Raw genomic sequence first — 17,992 nt, 5'->3', positions numbered from 1 at the left:
CCTCTGATGTAGGCTTTATGAGCCTCCCATAGTGTATCTCCCGAAACTTCCCCCGTGTCATTTACCTCAAAATAGTTTTCTAATTCCTTTCTAATTCTATTGACACCCTCCTCTTCCTTTATCAACTCCTTATTTAGCCTCCACTGCCCCCTATCGGCCTGGCCTCTACCAGTTGTCATTTCCGTGATCATAGGTGCGTGATCTGAGTAGGTTATGTTTCCAATCTTGGACTCTACTACCTTATCAATCGCCCCATGGTCGACTAGTCCCCAATCAATCCGGGAGTAAGACCCGTGCACAGGGGAGAAAAACGTATAGTCTCTTTTGGTTGGATGTTGAACTCTCCAAATATCCACCAATTGGTAGGTGGAGAGTTTTTGCTTTAACTCTTTCAAGTGAACGCAGTTCCTCCCCTGTGTTCAGGCCGTACTGTCTAAATCCGGATTAAGACAAAAATTAAAATCCCCCATTAGTATTAGATGTCCTCTCATGAACTTAATTATTTTCCCCAAAATATTAGCTAAGTACTTCGTCGGATTCTTGTTTGGAGCATAGATGTTGACTAATGTATATTCCACTTCATTTAGTCTACCTCTGAGGCACAGGTATCTACCTTCTGGGTCCACTAATCTTTCCTCCAGCACAAACCTTATTTTCTTTGCAAAGCCAATGGCCACTCCCCGTGCCCTATTAGAGATGGTATCTCCTTGGTACCAGACTGGGTATTCGTTTGAGAACAATCTGAGTCTCGATTGGAGTGTAATATGTGTCTCTTGCAAGAACACCACATCTGGTCCCAATAATTTTAACTCGTTGAAGATATCCAATCTTTTCTTGGGGGTGTTTAGTCCTTTGACGTTATATGTTATAAATTTTATTGTGGCCATGACCCTTTTTCTGTTCTCCTAAATTCTCCCTTTGCCTTAGACCTTGGAGAGTTTTCCCTCTTTCTTGATATTGCGATTGGACGGGACCCTTTCCCTCTACACCCCCTCCCTCTCCCACCCTCCCCCCCACCACCCCCCTATCACCCCCACCACCTCCCCCTTCTCTCCCACCTTCCCCCCTATTGGTCCTCTCAGGACCCTTAGACCAGTGAGGGTCACTTGTATTGTGTCCCACCATTGGTCTCCTTCTCTAAAGGTGGAGCTCTAGGTGTGTCATCCCACCAGTCCGTACTGCCTTAGTGACCGAACATGCTAGGTTTCTACTGACGGGTCTTCCTCACTGATATTGTGGATACATTTTGGTCCTAACCCCCTCTACCCATCTGGTATCTAGCCTACCCACCCGGTGCACCCGCTCGATTTTTGGGAAGTTTTCCCCTCCCAGTCCCAGAATTGGGCCAAAGATAGTTGCTACAGTCCTCCTCAAATCCTCCCCCCTATTTTCCGGGACCCCCCTGAGTCTCCGATTTTGTCTTTGATCCCTGTTTTCCTGATCTTCCATTCGGCAGCAAATTTTTATCTGATTTTGTTGAGTTATTTTAAGTTGTTCTTTTAATTCGGAGATCTCCCGTTCTTGTTTGACTGACTTATCCTCGACTTCTTCCACTCTGGTCAGAAGGTTGCCTAAGTCTAGCCTCAACATACCAATCTCTGCTTTGATAGAGGTTTCCAGAGCTTTAAACATTTCTGCTAATTCATTTTTTGAGGGCAGTTGTGGATCCTGTCTATGCTCTTCTATTCTAGATGCCTCCAGCGTGTTGTCGGCTAGTGATTCCTCTCTTGAATGATCAGGAGTCTGGTCTTCTCTCTCATTTAGACCCTTCTTCTTTTTGTCTGCCATATTTGATTTTTGGGTTTCTTGATGGGCACTTCCCGGGCTCCCCCCCCTTAGCCAAGTATTGCTTAATTGTACTTCCAGCAGCGTTCCCTGGTAGATTATCTTTTGGGGTTTTCGGTGGTCCCCCCTTCCCGGTTTTAGATGCGTTCTGGCTCATACTAATTTCCTGCTGAGCTATCTCAGTTTAATTTTAGTCTGTGTGTCCAACACTCTCAAAGAATAGTCCCGGGTACAACTCTCCCCAGCTAATTAACCAATAGATCTGAGGTTGTCTGTGTAGATACAAGTGTGGCACTAGTATACTATTAGCGACTTGAATGAAACTCTATGGTACTGAGTTTGGCCCCGTGTCGCAATGTCTGGCAAGCGTGTTTCCAAGATATTTTCTGGTGTACCAGTATTGTGATAAAAGGAACTCAGAACGGTAGCTTATAAGTATGTTAGACGTAGTCTAACTAGCCTGAGCCTAGCTTCCAATGCTGTAGGAGTGGTGCTAGTAGAAGGACAACATAGTAAAAAAGTACAGGGCTGCAATTTCACAAAGTGTACAGACTCCAACCCATAAGCCTTGTGTCTTCTAAAGGCTGCCGACTCTGTCTCCTACAGGCATGCAAACACTTCCACTGCCTCTATCGTGCGCTGCGATGGGTACTACTGGGAGTATATCTACACTTATTTACCCGGTCCACCAGCATCGGCTCATCAAACTCCCTAGTAATCTACAGGTACTCCTAAGCTGTAGGGCAAGTATACAAACGTAGGAGATGTATTGGTATCTTAGGCTTGTTAATTATATCCCAGCCTTCCCTCCAGTTGGGTGCGGAGATTGTAGTATAGATTGTAGATTGTAGTATAGCGAGTTAGATGCAGCTTTGGTTGTATCCAAAGCACTTTTATATTTCAGCAGGATATGATATCTCAAGCTTCATCCATAGTCAACCAGTGCTCAAGGGTTAACAAACTTTAAATCACATTTCCTTATCACTGGCCAAGTTCGTGTTGCAAAGTATATACAGCGGAGATACCCACCATCCCTTCACTACCTATACCCCTAAGCCACAGAGTGAGCATACAGGCGCAGGGAATGTATTAGTATCATATGCTTGTTTATTGTATCCCAGCCTTCCCTCCAATGTTGGTGCGGATATCGTGGTATAGGAAATCAGTTGCAGCTTTGATCGTATCTATAAGGTTTTTGTATTTCAGCAAGATATAGTGCCCCTAGTTTCATCCGCAGTGTGTCAGTGTTCAAAGTTTAACGAGCTTAAACAACATTTCCTTACATTTGGCAAAGCTCATGCTTCATAATATATACAGTGGAGAGACCCACCACCCCTCCACTGTCTCACCTAGTTTTGTAGGGACAGCAGGAATTACCATATACACGCTGCTCAGCAGATTTCCTAGCTTCACAATCTACAGTTTTACTTCTCCTGGCGTGCTCCTTATAAACTTTACACTCTTACCTTTGGAGGTGAGTATTTTTCGTGAGTCTCTTACCACCATTACTTGTACTTCTACCTTCTATTTCCAACTATTTCATACTTCCCCCAGCTGGGGTCAGATGGGTTCAGCTGTCAGGCTTGCTTGCCGCTATCAGGGCTCTGGAATCTCCCAGCTTTTATCTTCCACTTCAGCGTTCAGTTCCAATCCTGTCTTGTATGCTGCCAGTACTCAGTGCAGGGGGGAGAAGGGGGGGAGGGGGGGCGAGGAGCTCCGGTCGGTTGATCGAGGCCGTCACCGCAGCTGTTTCTCTCTGTTCTCCGTGCACAGATAAATCAGCTCCTAACACACAGGCAGCTGCGCGGTTCTCCCAGCGGGATGGCTCTCCATATCCTCTCCATCCCCCCTGTTTGCTTGTCCTGATATGAGAGAGAGAGCCGGCCGGCACGCCAGCAGGATGACACACCTCCCACTCCTCCCTTCCCTACAGACGTCTCACGTCATCTCCCCACCATCAACCAGCTTCGCTTTCTTTCTGACTAAGCACCTTCTTAATGCGGCCAAATCCCTGATCCCGTTACATTGGAACTCCGCGAGAGTACCTTCTGCAGCAGACTGGCTGCATAGGGTAGGGGATATTTGCGAAATGGAGGACACGCTGGCACAGGACAGGAGCCACATTGAAAGGTTCCATAGGACCTGGCAACCATGGTTCACCTTTAAATACTCACAGGATTTCAATGTTGCCATGTCACAGGATTCTGTTTGACGCCTCTTGGTCATCTTACCTATAGGGGTCCTTACCTATAGGGGTCCTGCTCTAAATCCCATCAGAGTTCAGTTGATATCAAGTGACCTAAGTATATTTCTTCAATCCCCCCCCTCCTCTTTCTTTTCCTTCCACCTCTCATTCTTTTTTTTCCTTTTCCCCTTTTTTCCTCTTTTTTCTTCCTTTTCTCCTCCTTGTTGTTTTTTTTTTTTCTCCCTTTTTCTCCTATTTTCTACATTAAGATGAAAGTGATGTTTATAAAGGATGACAAAATACGTTAACCATTGAAGATTGTTACAATGTTTGCTGCTTAGTTTTTGAAGAGCGGTAATTACCTCTACCTAAGCTTTAGCACGGGATCATATGTTTGTCTTATGACTAACGTCAGGAATGAAAATGCTCAGTTAACTTCTAATTTAGTTCTTAAGATTCTATTCCTTCAGTAAAGGTGCCCTGATAATAATTATCTATAAGTCACTGTAATAACATCTACTGCGTTGATTGCTTATTTACAATTGTAACTTAATTGTTAAGCAATGTATTTTTGTTGCTATGTATGTTTATACTTTCATACTCAATAAAACGAAATGTATTAAAAAAATATATATATATTCTAAAAATAATATGAGATTATATAAGTTATAAAGAAAAGATGTGATGACCACCAAGCACGGAGTGGATTGGGACTTTAAAGGAAACTTTTAAACCAGCTAGTAGAATTGCATAAAAGCATGCATTTTATTACATCTATTTAAAATATGTGACAGCAGTACAAACATTAAAATTGTGATGAAAGCTATAACGGCTAAATCTTTGGTTATACAAATATATACAATGATTGACAGTATCTCCTGTTCGTCCCAACGCATTTCAGGAAAAGTGCTATCCTTTCATCAAGGGTAATGTAGAAGAGAGATGACAAAATTGTTTCTGAAATAGAGCATAACTTTCATCAGAAATAGCTACATCATGATGCCACAAATTCTGCTTGTAAACATCTCTGCAATTCCATTTCATTTGCGATCAGTGAAATTTGATACAGCCATCTATAATATAAAAGCAGTGTTCACTTTTGGCCAAAGGTGGAGATGGTCCATATGCCCCCAGAGGTGGGGCCCTGAATGACGCACACTAACAATGACCAGCCACGTTAAAAATGTGAATGAGGAGTCTAAAGTGGAGATTAAATAAAGCTTAAAACTAGACTGTGTGTGGGGCATCAGGATTAGTCATGGTTAAAGTAGAATAAAGCCAATCCATGCAAAATAAGTGAAACCCATGCTAAACAAAGGCACATTTAGAGTTGACGGTAAAGAGTATAATAATAACAGCCCCACAAGAAAATAAAGCAGTCTATAATAGATGAATTATTGCAATCCTAAGCAATCCAGCCCCAAAGGTGCTCAATCGATCCTCATATAAAGGACCTGTATGAAAGCATAAACAGAGGAAGAGGAGATTGTGGGTCCATGAATCTGGATTACCTATATGTGCTGCTGTGTGCTCTTGCAAAGAGAGTAACTCCATCCAGTAAGGCAGAAGTGCAGATGCACACTGCCTTGTTCCCCATAAATACGGTGTCAGACGACGGTCCATTCACAAAAATTCACATAGTTTTCCAGTTTCCAGGGGATTTTTTTAAATCCTTGTGGATTTTGGGCAGGCTATATAATATTGAAATTTTAGGTTGGCTGGTGTGAATGAATTCCCACATAGGTTTGTCGATGATACCATTCAAAAAAGTACTATTCACCAACAGGTAGAATTCCTTATTAAATTTTTCAATAACTGATTTAGAGATGGGTCGATATACCAATCCTGGTTCTGGAGAACCTTGAGACACGTAAGTTTATACTGTTCATTACTCATAATGACAATATTTCCTCCTTATCAGGTGGTTTGATGGTAAGTTGGTGGCAATTAGTCAATTTGTGTAAGGCTTGTTTCTCTTGTGTAGTGAGATCTCCTGATACTAGTGTTAAGTTTTCAATTTCATTGGTGGTAAGGGTTAAGAATGCAGCTAAGTTTGAGCCATTCAGCAAACACCCAAATATGCAGAGTGTTTGGCGGGTGTTCCCCTGCAATTCAATGTGCGCTGCAAAGTGCATTTTAAGCCCTGATTGGACAAAGCTTTTTCCCAGTCATGGAGCAGTGAATAGCTGGTTGTTAATGAGTGGAATGGGATGCTGGCTGCGGCATCTTTAACAACCAATCAGCTGTCAATGGACTTCCCACTGACAGCTGAATAAAAATAAAAACATTGCCAAAAAAAGAAAAACAGCATGGGGTCCCCCCCAATCCATAGCAGGCCCTTCATACCATACCATGCCAAGATAAAAAAAGAAACAGAAAACTGGCGTGGCCCCCCCCAAATCCATACCAGACCCATATATGAGAATGCAGCCTGGCAGACCATAAAAGGGGTGATGAGCAAGCACCCCCCTGAACCATACCAGGCCACATACCCTCAACATGGGGGTGGTGGGTGCTTTGGGGCAGTGGGGCCTCATCCCCATAATCCTGACATGTTGTTGTGGGGGTCTGCAGGCAGGGGGCTTATCGGAATCTGGAAGCCCCCTTTAAAAAGGGAGCCCCCAGATTCCAGCTCCCCCTAATGGGAATGAGTATGTTGAATGACTGGCTTGCCATTTTACAGTTCTTATATAGGTAGAGGCGGAGCCATCACCAACTGGTGCATGCTGGGTCAGTGGCATCACATTACAGATTACATAGCCAGGTGGCCCCGCCCTTACCTATTTAAAAACTTTCAAAACAGCAAGCCAGGCATTCAACGGTTTGCCTTAGTTGACAGCGGGCATTTTTTTTTTGTTTTTTTTGGGTCTGACGGTGGTGTCGTCATCACGATTGATGATGGATTTACAACTGGGGACACTGTTTTTTTATTTTTAATAAAGGAATTGTCAAAAACTGCCTCCTGTTTATTATTTATTTTTACACTTTTTTGGTGAATGGGTAGGGTACTATGTCCCCTGCACTCATTCACATAGGGAGGCCAGGATCTGGGGGCCCCCTTGTTAGAAGGGGCATTCACATTGCAATAAGCCCCTTGCCTGCAGATGCCCACAACCACAGCCCAGAGTTGTGGGGATGAGACCCTTCAGATCCTCATCAACATGGGGACAGGGTGCTTTGGGGCGGAAGGGCAGAGGCTCCTCGCCCCAAAGCATGCACTCCCCCATGTTGAGAGCATGTGGTCTGGTATGGTTTGGGGGATGCTCACCCATCCCCCCTTTCCTGACCTGCCAGGCTGCATGCTCGGATAAGGGTCAGTTATGGATTTTGGGGGAACCCCACTTTGTTTTTTTGGCTTGGGGTTCCCCTTAAAATCCCTTAAACCCTTTGGGTCTGGTGTGGATTGGGGGGCGCCTCATGCTGTTTTTTAAACATTTTTTTATTGCTGGCAATTGTATGGTATTGCTGGCAATTTAAGGCTACTTTAACACTGGGGCGGTGCCAACATTTGCAATAAAGCGCCGCTCATTTTAGCAGCGCTTTACTGTCGTTATAGCAGCACTTTGGTGCCGCTTTTTGGGCGGTATCGGCGAGCTTTTAACCCCCAAGAAGAAGTTAAAAAGGGGTTAAAAGTGCCCTTGATGCGGCGCTTCCGAATTGCTTTTCAGGTGCTTCAGAAGCGGTGCCCATTTATTCCAATAGGCAGGGGCAGTTTGGGAGCAGTTTATAAACCGCTCCCACACTGCCCCAAAGATGCTGCTTGCAGGTCTTTTTTCCCTGTCCTGCTAGTGCACCACCCCAGTGTGAAAGCACTCAAGCTTTCACACTGGAGTGGCTTGAGGGGAAGTTTTCAGGTGCTTTACAGGAGCTATTTTTAGCACTAAAACACCTGTAAACTGCCTCAGTGTGAAGGGATCTTAATGTCATTTCATTTTTTTTTCTTTAGAAATGACAGTTTTACTGCAGAAGTTTCTATCCATGGTACACACTGTGCCACTTTACAGGCAGACTAATGGGACCCCGGGCACTATATTCAAAGGAATTTTTCATTTTTATTGTTGCCCTTTAAGCATCATTAAAATCACTGCTCTTGTAAAAATTATCTCTTTTAAAAACTTTTCGAAGTTTTTATTGAATTTTTAAAAATGCACAAAAACACAAATTAGTAATGTTAACTGTCCATCTGTGACATTGTAGGATAAGTAACATAAGCACACAAAGGTAATAGCTCAGCTCAGCCATGAAGAGAGTATTGCGTGATAGGACCAGTTGAAATAATTAGAAAAAAAAGAAGAAATCGTATCAAAGAATGGGCAGTGTCCATCCCACCCTGACACCCCATATGGGATCTAACTGTGTCAATGGGGATAGGAAGCACAACAGACTCCACGAACGACTCCTCATAAAGAAACCCCATCACACAGTACTCATCCAGTTCTATGAATAAAAGAAGAAAAAAAAGGTGCTGAACTAGAGGTCATAAATCAGAGCAGTAATGCTGCGTACACACGAAAAGTCTGATGGGAGCTTTTCATCGTATATTCCGACTGTGTGTGTGCCCCATCAGACTTTTTCCGCCAAAAATTCAGACGAACTTAGATAAAGAACATGTTCTATATTTTTCCGACAGAACTAATTACTATCGGAAAAAACACTTGTCTGTATGCTGTTCCGACACACCAAAAACGATGCATGCTCGGAAGCAAGTACGAGATGGAAGCTCTTGATCTGGTAAAACTAGTGTTCATAATGGAGATAGCACATTCCTCATGCTGCAAATTCTGTGATCTTTTAATGCAGCGCATTCTTTTGTGCTTTATAATGCTAGAATAATTAAGTTGTTTTGCTGCTGATATTCACACAGAGTTCTCACAAACTTATTTCTTTATTATTTCTCGTGATCTCATGAATAATCTTTTATTTTTTTTTAAAGCCAGATCTTAATAATAATGTTTTGAATTATTTTTTATAGTCATCTTTTTTTATTTTTTTTATTTCATCAAGATCTCCTTTTTTTTGGATTATTGAAAAATTATTTTCTAGTGATCTCCATAATTTTTATTTGTTTGTCAAGTTACCACAGTCACATTATTGCCTTGTATTTTTTAAACTCAAAGAGGCTGGTTGGTGTTGCTTGTTAATTTGACATTGTATTTTTGAAATGTACCTGCCTACTCACAAACAAACTGTCCTATTTTTAGAAAAACACATAGGCAAGTATTTTCAGAAAATAATATAACCATTTATTCTAGGAAACAAAATAAAGAAGAAGGCAACACTGGAGAAACTTTTGGAATTTGCAAAGCCTTTTGGCCCCCAGGGCACACATCAAGCCTGTGGAAAATAAAATTGTTAGCATGAGGAGTCCATATAATTTGGAGCCCAATCTGGTCCAGAGATCAGGACCAGCAGCAGATGACATATATGTAACCAGGCTGTGGTACTACACCAGCCGGCATCTTCTGTCAGACCAGACTGAACCTAGGCCATCACTTTCTTCTCTTCACTGCAGCCTTCCCTCCACGCTTCCCTACACCCTTCCCTGCAGCCTTCCCTGCAGCCTTCCTTGGAGGCTGTGGCTCTGGTGGTGGACTTGTGGCAGGAGTTGGAGGAGGAGGAGGATGGGCAAGCTCATATATGTGGCTGTTCTCAGACAGCTGGCCCCTCAACCCCTTCTGAAGGGCCTCAACAAAAATTCCCTCACAGAGGAGGCATTGGCCCACCTCCAATTTCAGTAATCTAGTGGCTAGATAGCAGCTATAGGTCTCTTCAGCGTCACGGGGGCTTCTGAGGACATCACTTGCTTCCCTAATGAGGCCCAGTGCTGCCTCCTCCGTGATCATCCCCTTCCTCTGCCTTTTTGTTGTAAGGCAGAGGGGAGGCACCTGGGATTGGGTGTGACCACTGGACCCGCCCATCTCCTGGCTGACACTGGGCACAGCCACCTCCTGGCTGACACTGGGCATGGCCACCTCTTGGCTGACACTGGGCATGGCCACCTCCTGGCTGACACTTTCCAGACCCTCCTCATGGCTGAGCTCATCCTGTGTATAAAAAAGGGACATAGTTTTAGTTTTTGCTTCATCAATCACACACAATTTTTAGCTCATGACTTACAAATTGAATGTTAATAAATAGAAAAGACTATCATTCTGACCCCAGCATTTTTCTTTCTTGTCCCAAACATTTTTGGCCACTACTGTCTATTGATATGTAAATCTCCTTTTTTTTTAAATCATTAATTTGTATCAATTATAACATCTAGTTAACATCATTAATATTAGGAAAATAAATATGTATAAAAATAATATACCTGGCTCCAGCTGGACGCATCCACTTCTTCCAGGATGGAAGGCCCAGGTTGGTCCTCGTCAGCCTCTGCTGGGGTTGAGGGAAGGGTTGAGGGAAGGCTGTAGGGAAGGGTAGAAAGTGATTCCCTGGCTTCAGTCTGGTTGGCCAGAAACTGCAGTTTGTTGAAGTACCACAGCTTGGGTACATACACTTGCGCTGCTGCTGCTCCGGATCTGAGTGATTTCTGGATCTTATTATGCTCCTTCTTATACATGTTCCTCAAGATCCCAATTTTCTTTTCCAAGATGGTTGCATCAGGGACCAGAGTCTTCACAAATTCCAGAAGTTTCTCCAGCATTGACCTCCTAGCTTGTTTATTATAATATAAGCTGTGTTTCACCTCCCACAAATTCCTCATCTCCCTGTACTTGTCTATGAAACTGGCCATGAATTCTGGGTCCTTAAAGAGATTCATATTTGCTGTAAGACAATACACAAGACAAAAATACTAATATTAGCCTAAACTCTCATAATCTTATAACAATATAGGCCTCAATTTTGAAGCAGTATAGGCCACTGATGGCCCAAGTTAAAATTTTACCTTCGTTTAGGATGCCCGGCACTTCTGTTCCTCCTTCCTCCGCACGCAGATCGTATGTACGACACATGCGTGTTAGCTTGATATACCCTGTGCATGCGTTAAACTCCACCCCGTTGCCCGCCCCTGATGTTCTTTCTAGAATATTCCCCGCCCGTCTCTTTGGGCTTGCAGTAGGAGCGACATGGTGGAGACACAGCAGGTGTGTGTTAATTCCAGTAACCAGGCGGAGGAAAGCCCGGAGCCAGAAACATCCCAATCCCGAAGGAGATGATTTAAGGCCTCAAATGTGGCCTTTTTAGAGATGGTGGAGATGGTGGACATCTTGAGGAGGAACAACTATGATGGGAAGCATGGACTGTACCTAAACCCAAATGTGAGAATACCAAGATCATGACTAGGGATGAGCTTCGAGTTCGAGTCGAACTCATGTTCGACTCGAACATTGGCTGTTCGCAAGTTCGCCGAACAGCGAACAATTTGGGGTGTTTGCGGCTTATATGCAAGTTATTGTCATAAAAAGTGTTTGGGGACCCGGGTCCTGCCCCAGGGGACATGGATCAATGCAAAAAAAAGTTTTAAAAACGGCCGTTTTTTCAGGAGCAGTGATTTTAATAATGCTTAAAGTCAAACAATAAAAGTGTAATATTCCTTTAAATTTTGTAGCTGGGGGGTGTCTATAGTATGCCTGTAAAGGGGCGCATGTTTCCTGTGTTTAGAACAGTCTGACAGCAAAATGGCATTTTGAAGGAAAAAACCCATTTAAACCTACTCGCGGCTATTGCACTGCCGACAATACACATAGAAGTTCATTGATAAAAACGGCATGGGAATTCCCCACAGGGGAACCCCGAACCAAGATAAAAAAAAAAAATGACGTGGGAGTCCCCCTAAATTCCATACCAGGCCCTTCAGGTCTGGTATGGATTTTAAGGGGAACCCCACGCCAAGAAAAAAAAAAAACGGCGTGGGGTCCCCCCAAAAATCCATACCAGACCCTTATCCAAGCACACAACCTGGCAGGCCGCAGGAAAAGAGGGGGGAACGAGAGTGCAGCCCCCCCTCCTGAACCATACCAGGCCACATGCCCTCAACATTGGGAGGGTGCTTTGGGGTAGCCCCCCAAAACACCTTGTCCTCATGTTGATGAGGACAAGCGCCTCATCCCCACAACCCTGGCCGATGGTTGTGGGGGTCTGCAGGCGGGGGGCTTATCGGAATCTAGAATCCCCCTTTAACAAGGGAACCCCCAGATCCCGGCCCCCCCTGTGTGAAATGGTAAGGGGGTACTTACCCCTACCATTTCACTAAAAAACTATCAAAAATGTTAAAAATGACAAGAGACAGTTTTTGACAATTCCTTTATTTAAATGCTTCTTCTTTCTTCTATCTTCCTTCATCTTCTTCTGGTTCTTTTGGTTCTTCCTCCGGCGTTCTCGTCCAGCATCTCCTCCGCGGCGTCTTCTATCTTCTTCTCCTCGGGCCGCTCCGCACCCATGGCATGGGGGGAGGCTCCCGCTCTTCTCTTCGTTTTCTTCTCTTCTTCCTTCTTCTCTTCTTCTCTTCTTCATTTTCTTCTCCGGGCCGCTCCGCATCCATGCTAGCATGGAGGGAGGCTCCCGCTGTGTGACGGCGTCTCCACGTCTGAAGGTTCTTAAATAACAGGGGGCGGGGCCACCCCGTAACCCCACCCCCTCTGATGCACGGGACATGACGGGACTTCCCTGTGGCATTCCCCGTGACATCACAGGGAAGTCAAGTCAAGTCACCATGCGTCAGAGGGGGGCGGGGTCACCGGGTGGCCCCGCCCCCCGTTATTTAAGAACCGTCAGATGAGGAGACGCTGTCACACAGCGGGAGCCTCCCTCCATGCCATGGATGCGGAGCGGCCCGGAGAACAAAATGAAGAAGAGAAGAAGAGAAGAAGGAAGAAGAGAAGAAAACGAAGAGACGAGCGGGAGCCTCCCCCCATGCCATGGGTGCGGAGCGGCCCGAGGAGAAGAAGATAGAAGACGCTGCGGAGGAGATGCTGGACGAGAACGCCGGAGGAAGAACCAGAAGAGCCAGAAGAACCAGAAGAAGAAGATGAAGGAAGATAGAAGAAAGAAGAAGCATTTAATTAAAGGAATTGTCAAAAACTGTCTCTTGTCATTTTTAACATTTTTGACAGTTTTTTAGTGAAATGGTAGGGGTAAGTACCCCCTTACCATTTCACACAGGGGGAGCCGGGATCTGGGGGTCCCCTTGTTAAAGGGGGCTTCCAGATTCCGATAAGCCCCCCGCCCGCAGACCCCCACAACCACCGGCCAGGGTTGTGGGGATGAGGCCCTTGTCCTCATCAACATGGGGACAAGGTGTTTTGGGGGGCTACCCCAAAGCACCCTCCCAATGTTTAGGGCATGTGGCCTTGTACGGTTCAGGAGGGGGGGCCGCACTCTCATCCCCCCTCTTTTCCTGCGGCCTGCCAGGTTGCGTGCTCGGATAAGGGTCTGGTATGGATTTTTGGGGGGACCCCACGCCGTTTTTTTTTTTTTGGGCGCGGGGTTCCCCTTAAAATGTATACCAGACCTGAAGGATCTGGTATGGAATTTAGGGGGAACCCCACATCATTTTTTTAAAAAATTTTGGCCGGGGTTCTCCTTAATATCCATACTAGACCTGAAGGGCCTGGTATGGAATTTAGGGGGACTCCCACGTCATTTTTTTTTTTTAATTTTGGTTCGGGGTTCCCCTGTGGGGAATTCCCATGCCGTTTTTATCAATGAACTTCTATGTGTATTGTCGGCAATGCAATAGCCGCGAGTAGTTTTAAATGGGTTTTTTTCCTTCGAAATGTTATTTTGCTGTCAGACTGTTCTAAACACGGGAAACATGCGCCCCTTTACAGGCATACTATAGACACCCCCCAGCTACAAAATTTAAAGGGATATTACACTTTTATTGTTTGACTTTAAGCATTATTAAAATCACTGCTCCTGAAAAAACGTCCGTTTTTAAAACTTTTTTTTGCATTTATCCATGTCCCCTGGGGCAGGACCCAGGTCCCCAAACACTTTTTATGACAATAACTTGCATATAAGCCTTTAAAATTAGCACTTTTGATTATTCATGTTCGTGTCCCATAGACTTTAACGGTGTTCGCGCGTTCGAACAAACTTTTTTCCTGTTTGCATGTTCTGGTGCGAACCGAAAAGGGGGGTGTTCGGCTCATCCCTAATCATGACTAGTTGTGAACAGTCTGCACAGGAATTTTGGGGTACGATGATCCAAGGAGCAATTGAGAAAACGCTGGTCAGACCTGAAACTGAGGGAATATAGAAGGATCAAGAAAGTGCTTCTAAAAAGTAAGTCATTGTCCTGTGTTCCTATTATTATTATTACTTGCTGCGCCATGTGGTTTTCTTTACTTTTGTACAGTTTAAAATGGCGACTTTCATGTTCGTGGGCACAGTAATCGGTCGTAGGAAACATTGTTCACTCATTAAATACAATGTTTTGGGCAGATACAAGTTAAATACATTTGGTCATGCCTATTTGTCTAAAATAAGTTTTGTACATTGCTGTCTAGATGTGTTTGTAACTAGAATGAAATGCAAGCTTGATTCAGTGTAATGTAAGGAGAGGACACTCAGCAGCTGTTTACACATCTGGACTCAGGAGCACTAGTGTGGGACACAAGAACAAACTTTTTAAGGTGTCCCACACAGGTGCTCCAGTGGATACTTGGGTTGTCTCCATGTGTGCAAATTGTCAGAAAAAGGTAAGTATTCCAGATTTGGTAGGGTAAAAAATCATGTCTTCAGCTTGGAACTCTGCCCAAAACAGACAATTGTACCCCACTTCCCAGCAATGTTTCATATTCCTATTTCTGGACTCAAATATCTGTGTGCTAAATATACCTTTTGTTTCATTCTCATAGGGGAGAAAAGACTTGGAGGACACCACTCAGAGGACACCAGGAACCCCCCACCTCCGAAAGAAGGGGAACTCAGAACAACACCACACCCCAAGGATCTGGAGGAAGGAGAGGTGAAGGAAGTCAGTGAAATTGTCACCACAACTGGTGAGTGTCTGACACCCCAGCTTCAGGTAATATATGTATGTCTGCATATTTATAATACATGTTTTTTACTCAAATTTTTAGGTGATGTGCTGGTTGTTGAAGAGCAAGCTGAACATTTCACAAGTGACAGTGCACAAAGGCTAATCCAGGACAACATGGTGTGGAATGGTGAAATTGACTTCACAAGGAATAAACTCAATGTTGTGGAACAACAAATGAAGAACATGATTGATGTGTTGGGGAGAATATGAATTTATTCTAAATGCCACCATTTTAACATTTGTTGTACTAAACTAATTTTTTTGACATTTTAAAAGCCAAATTTTGAAGATGCACACAGTGTGTCAACATGTGCTATCTGCCATCAGAGCATATCATTGTACTCGTTTTGTGAGTGCAACCCCTTCCTCATAACTCTAGTAGGTGAGAGGAAGGGATTTCACCCCAAAACACGTCCATTGATCCCCCATGATGGGAGATACAGTTGCAATAAAAAGTATGTGAACCCTTTTAGAATGATATGGATTTCTGCACAAATTGGTCATAAAATGTGATCTGATCTTCATCTAAGTCACAACAATAGACAATCACAGTCTGCTTCAACTAATAACACACAAAGAATTAAATGTTACCATGTTTTTATTGAACACACCATGTAAACATTCACAGTGCAGGTGGAAAAAATATGTAAAGCCCTAGACTAATGAGATATCCAAGAGCTAATTGGGGTGAGGTGTCAGCCAACTGGAGTCCAATCAATGAGATGAGATTGGAGGTGTTGGTTACAGCTGCCCTGCCTTATAAAAAACACACACCAGTTCTGGGTTTGCTTTTCACAAGAAGCATTGCCTGATTTGAATGATGCCTCGCACAAAAGAGCTCTCAGAAGACCTACGATTAAGAATTGTTGACTTGCATAAAGCTGGAAAGGGTTATAAAAGTATGTCCAAAAGCCTTGCTGTTCATCAGTCCACGGTAAGACAAATTGTCTAAAAATGGAGAAAGTTCAGCACTGCTGCTAGGAGTGGGCATCCTGTAAAGATGACTGCAAGAGCACAGTGCAGACTGCTCAATGAGGTAAAGAAGAATCCTAGAGTGTCAGTTAAAGACTTACAAAAGTCTCTGGCATATGCTAACATCCCTGTTAGCGAATCTACGATACATAAAACACTAAACAAGCATGGATTTCATGGAAGGATACCACAGAGGAAGCCACTGTTGTCCAAAAAAAACATTGCTGCACATTTACAGTGTAATGGAAATTTGTAAGTTCTGTATATAATTGTATTGTATTTTGTATGTATTGCACACTGCCCTCACTGTGCACACAGCACTAATAATGTTTTCAGTAAATGTTTACATTCTTTCGAGTACTGATTAGAATGAGCCTGCCTATGTAACGCCCCTTGTTACCATAAACGTACAATTGTAATATTAATGTGATACCTACGTAATCATGTGCATAAAAACCTTCAATTGCATCATAATAAAGCAGAACAGTTATTTGGAAAGATGCTGAGTGTATCTTTTGTGTCTGTTCCCTACTGCAGTAGTTATTATTAATTTGGAACCACTAATAAATATGAAGATAGGAGTTGCCTATCATCAATTTAACCAAGTCAGCATGGCGAGCCAGCCAGGAGGGGTGTCCGGGTGACCCTGAGTATCCGAAACGAGGAGCTTGAGATGATCCGGGAATTTCTGATAATCAGCCGGCTGAGGTAAGCCTTTTGCTTACATTTGAGTTATCAGACTTCCTTGATCGGTAAGGCATTTTCGGGACAAAGGGTACCTATTTTACTCCCCTTAATCAAACTGTATTGATTGGTGGTTATATGTTATGTTGTCCCTGTCTATTGTCCATCGGAGTGTTATAGATAAGAAAGGGAAGAATAGTGCTGTTCACAGGTATATGTAGTACATCTGCTAGATAAAGTAGTTTAGAGGCAAGAGGGTATAGGCACATGTAGAAAAGACTGGCCAGTCATTATGGGCATTGAATTAAGTAAGGGAATGAAGGGTAAGAGACCCTCAAAAATGCCCAGCGCAAGAGGAGCAGCTATATATGAACCGAAGGTGCGGTTCCGCCTATACTGAGCCCCTAGATTAATGGTTAGAGTGGACAGGGATCCACAATGGGTAACTGGATTACCAAGGTCCACAGGAACTAAGAATCATGCAGAGTAAACAGCTATCTATGTGAGCAGGATGGATCAAGGGTGACATTAGCACTAGACAGAAAGGAACATTTTCATGTTAAGTTGTGGGATGAATTTGGGGTCAGGCACTACAACTACTAAAGTCAGAAACAGAGAAGTGAGAATTAAAACAGAATACTTTATATGTTGTCAGAGAGGGAAGATGGGATGAGTACTGTGGCTGCTCGTCTGATCATAGAAGCTAGATATAAAAGATATGTGAACAAAATAAGGAAAGCAGAATTTAGGCAGGAAAATATTAATGAGAGTTAAAAGAAAGTCAGAGAATGATATGCATGTGTTGTGTACAAATGGGAAAAATGTAAGAGATTTTAGCGAGATATTGGTGTATGTGTGTGCGAATGCTGGGACCCTTAGTTCTATTGCTTGTGGGTGTCATGTACGCAGATGTGACCCCCTCCTTTGTGCTCTCCTGAAAGAATGTGGCTGGGATGGGAGGTCAGTGATAAGCTGGAAGGACACCATGCCAATTCCAGTTTTTTAGACAAAACATTTATAACAAAATGTGCCTGGTTAACGAATCTAATGTTAAACAATGTGATCACAATTATTTTGAATCTGTTTTCCAAACATGGTAAAATGAAGGTTACATTTAACTGTGTATTACACAAATTGAATATCCTTTGATAGTGGAAACAGTGCATTTAAAAAAGGTAAATTAAGTAAAATTAAGTAATAATGAGTATTCATATCTAATATGAGTTTAACAATTTTATTAATAATATAGATATATTGAAACTGGTTTAGACAACCTTTGGTTGGAAATTAAATCTAGGTTATTGGGGAAATTTGTAATGAATGAGATTAGTTTAGATTAAGATAACAATTTTGTAATTTTACATTTATACAAT

The sequence above is a fragment of the Aquarana catesbeiana genome, linkage group LG01, assembly GCF_042186555.1.
Source record: "Aquarana catesbeiana isolate 2022-GZ linkage group LG01, ASM4218655v1, whole genome shotgun sequence".
Classification (NCBI taxonomy): Eukaryota; Metazoa; Chordata; class Amphibia; order Anura; family Ranidae; genus Aquarana; species Aquarana catesbeiana.
This window is presented reverse-complemented; position numbering follows the sequence as displayed.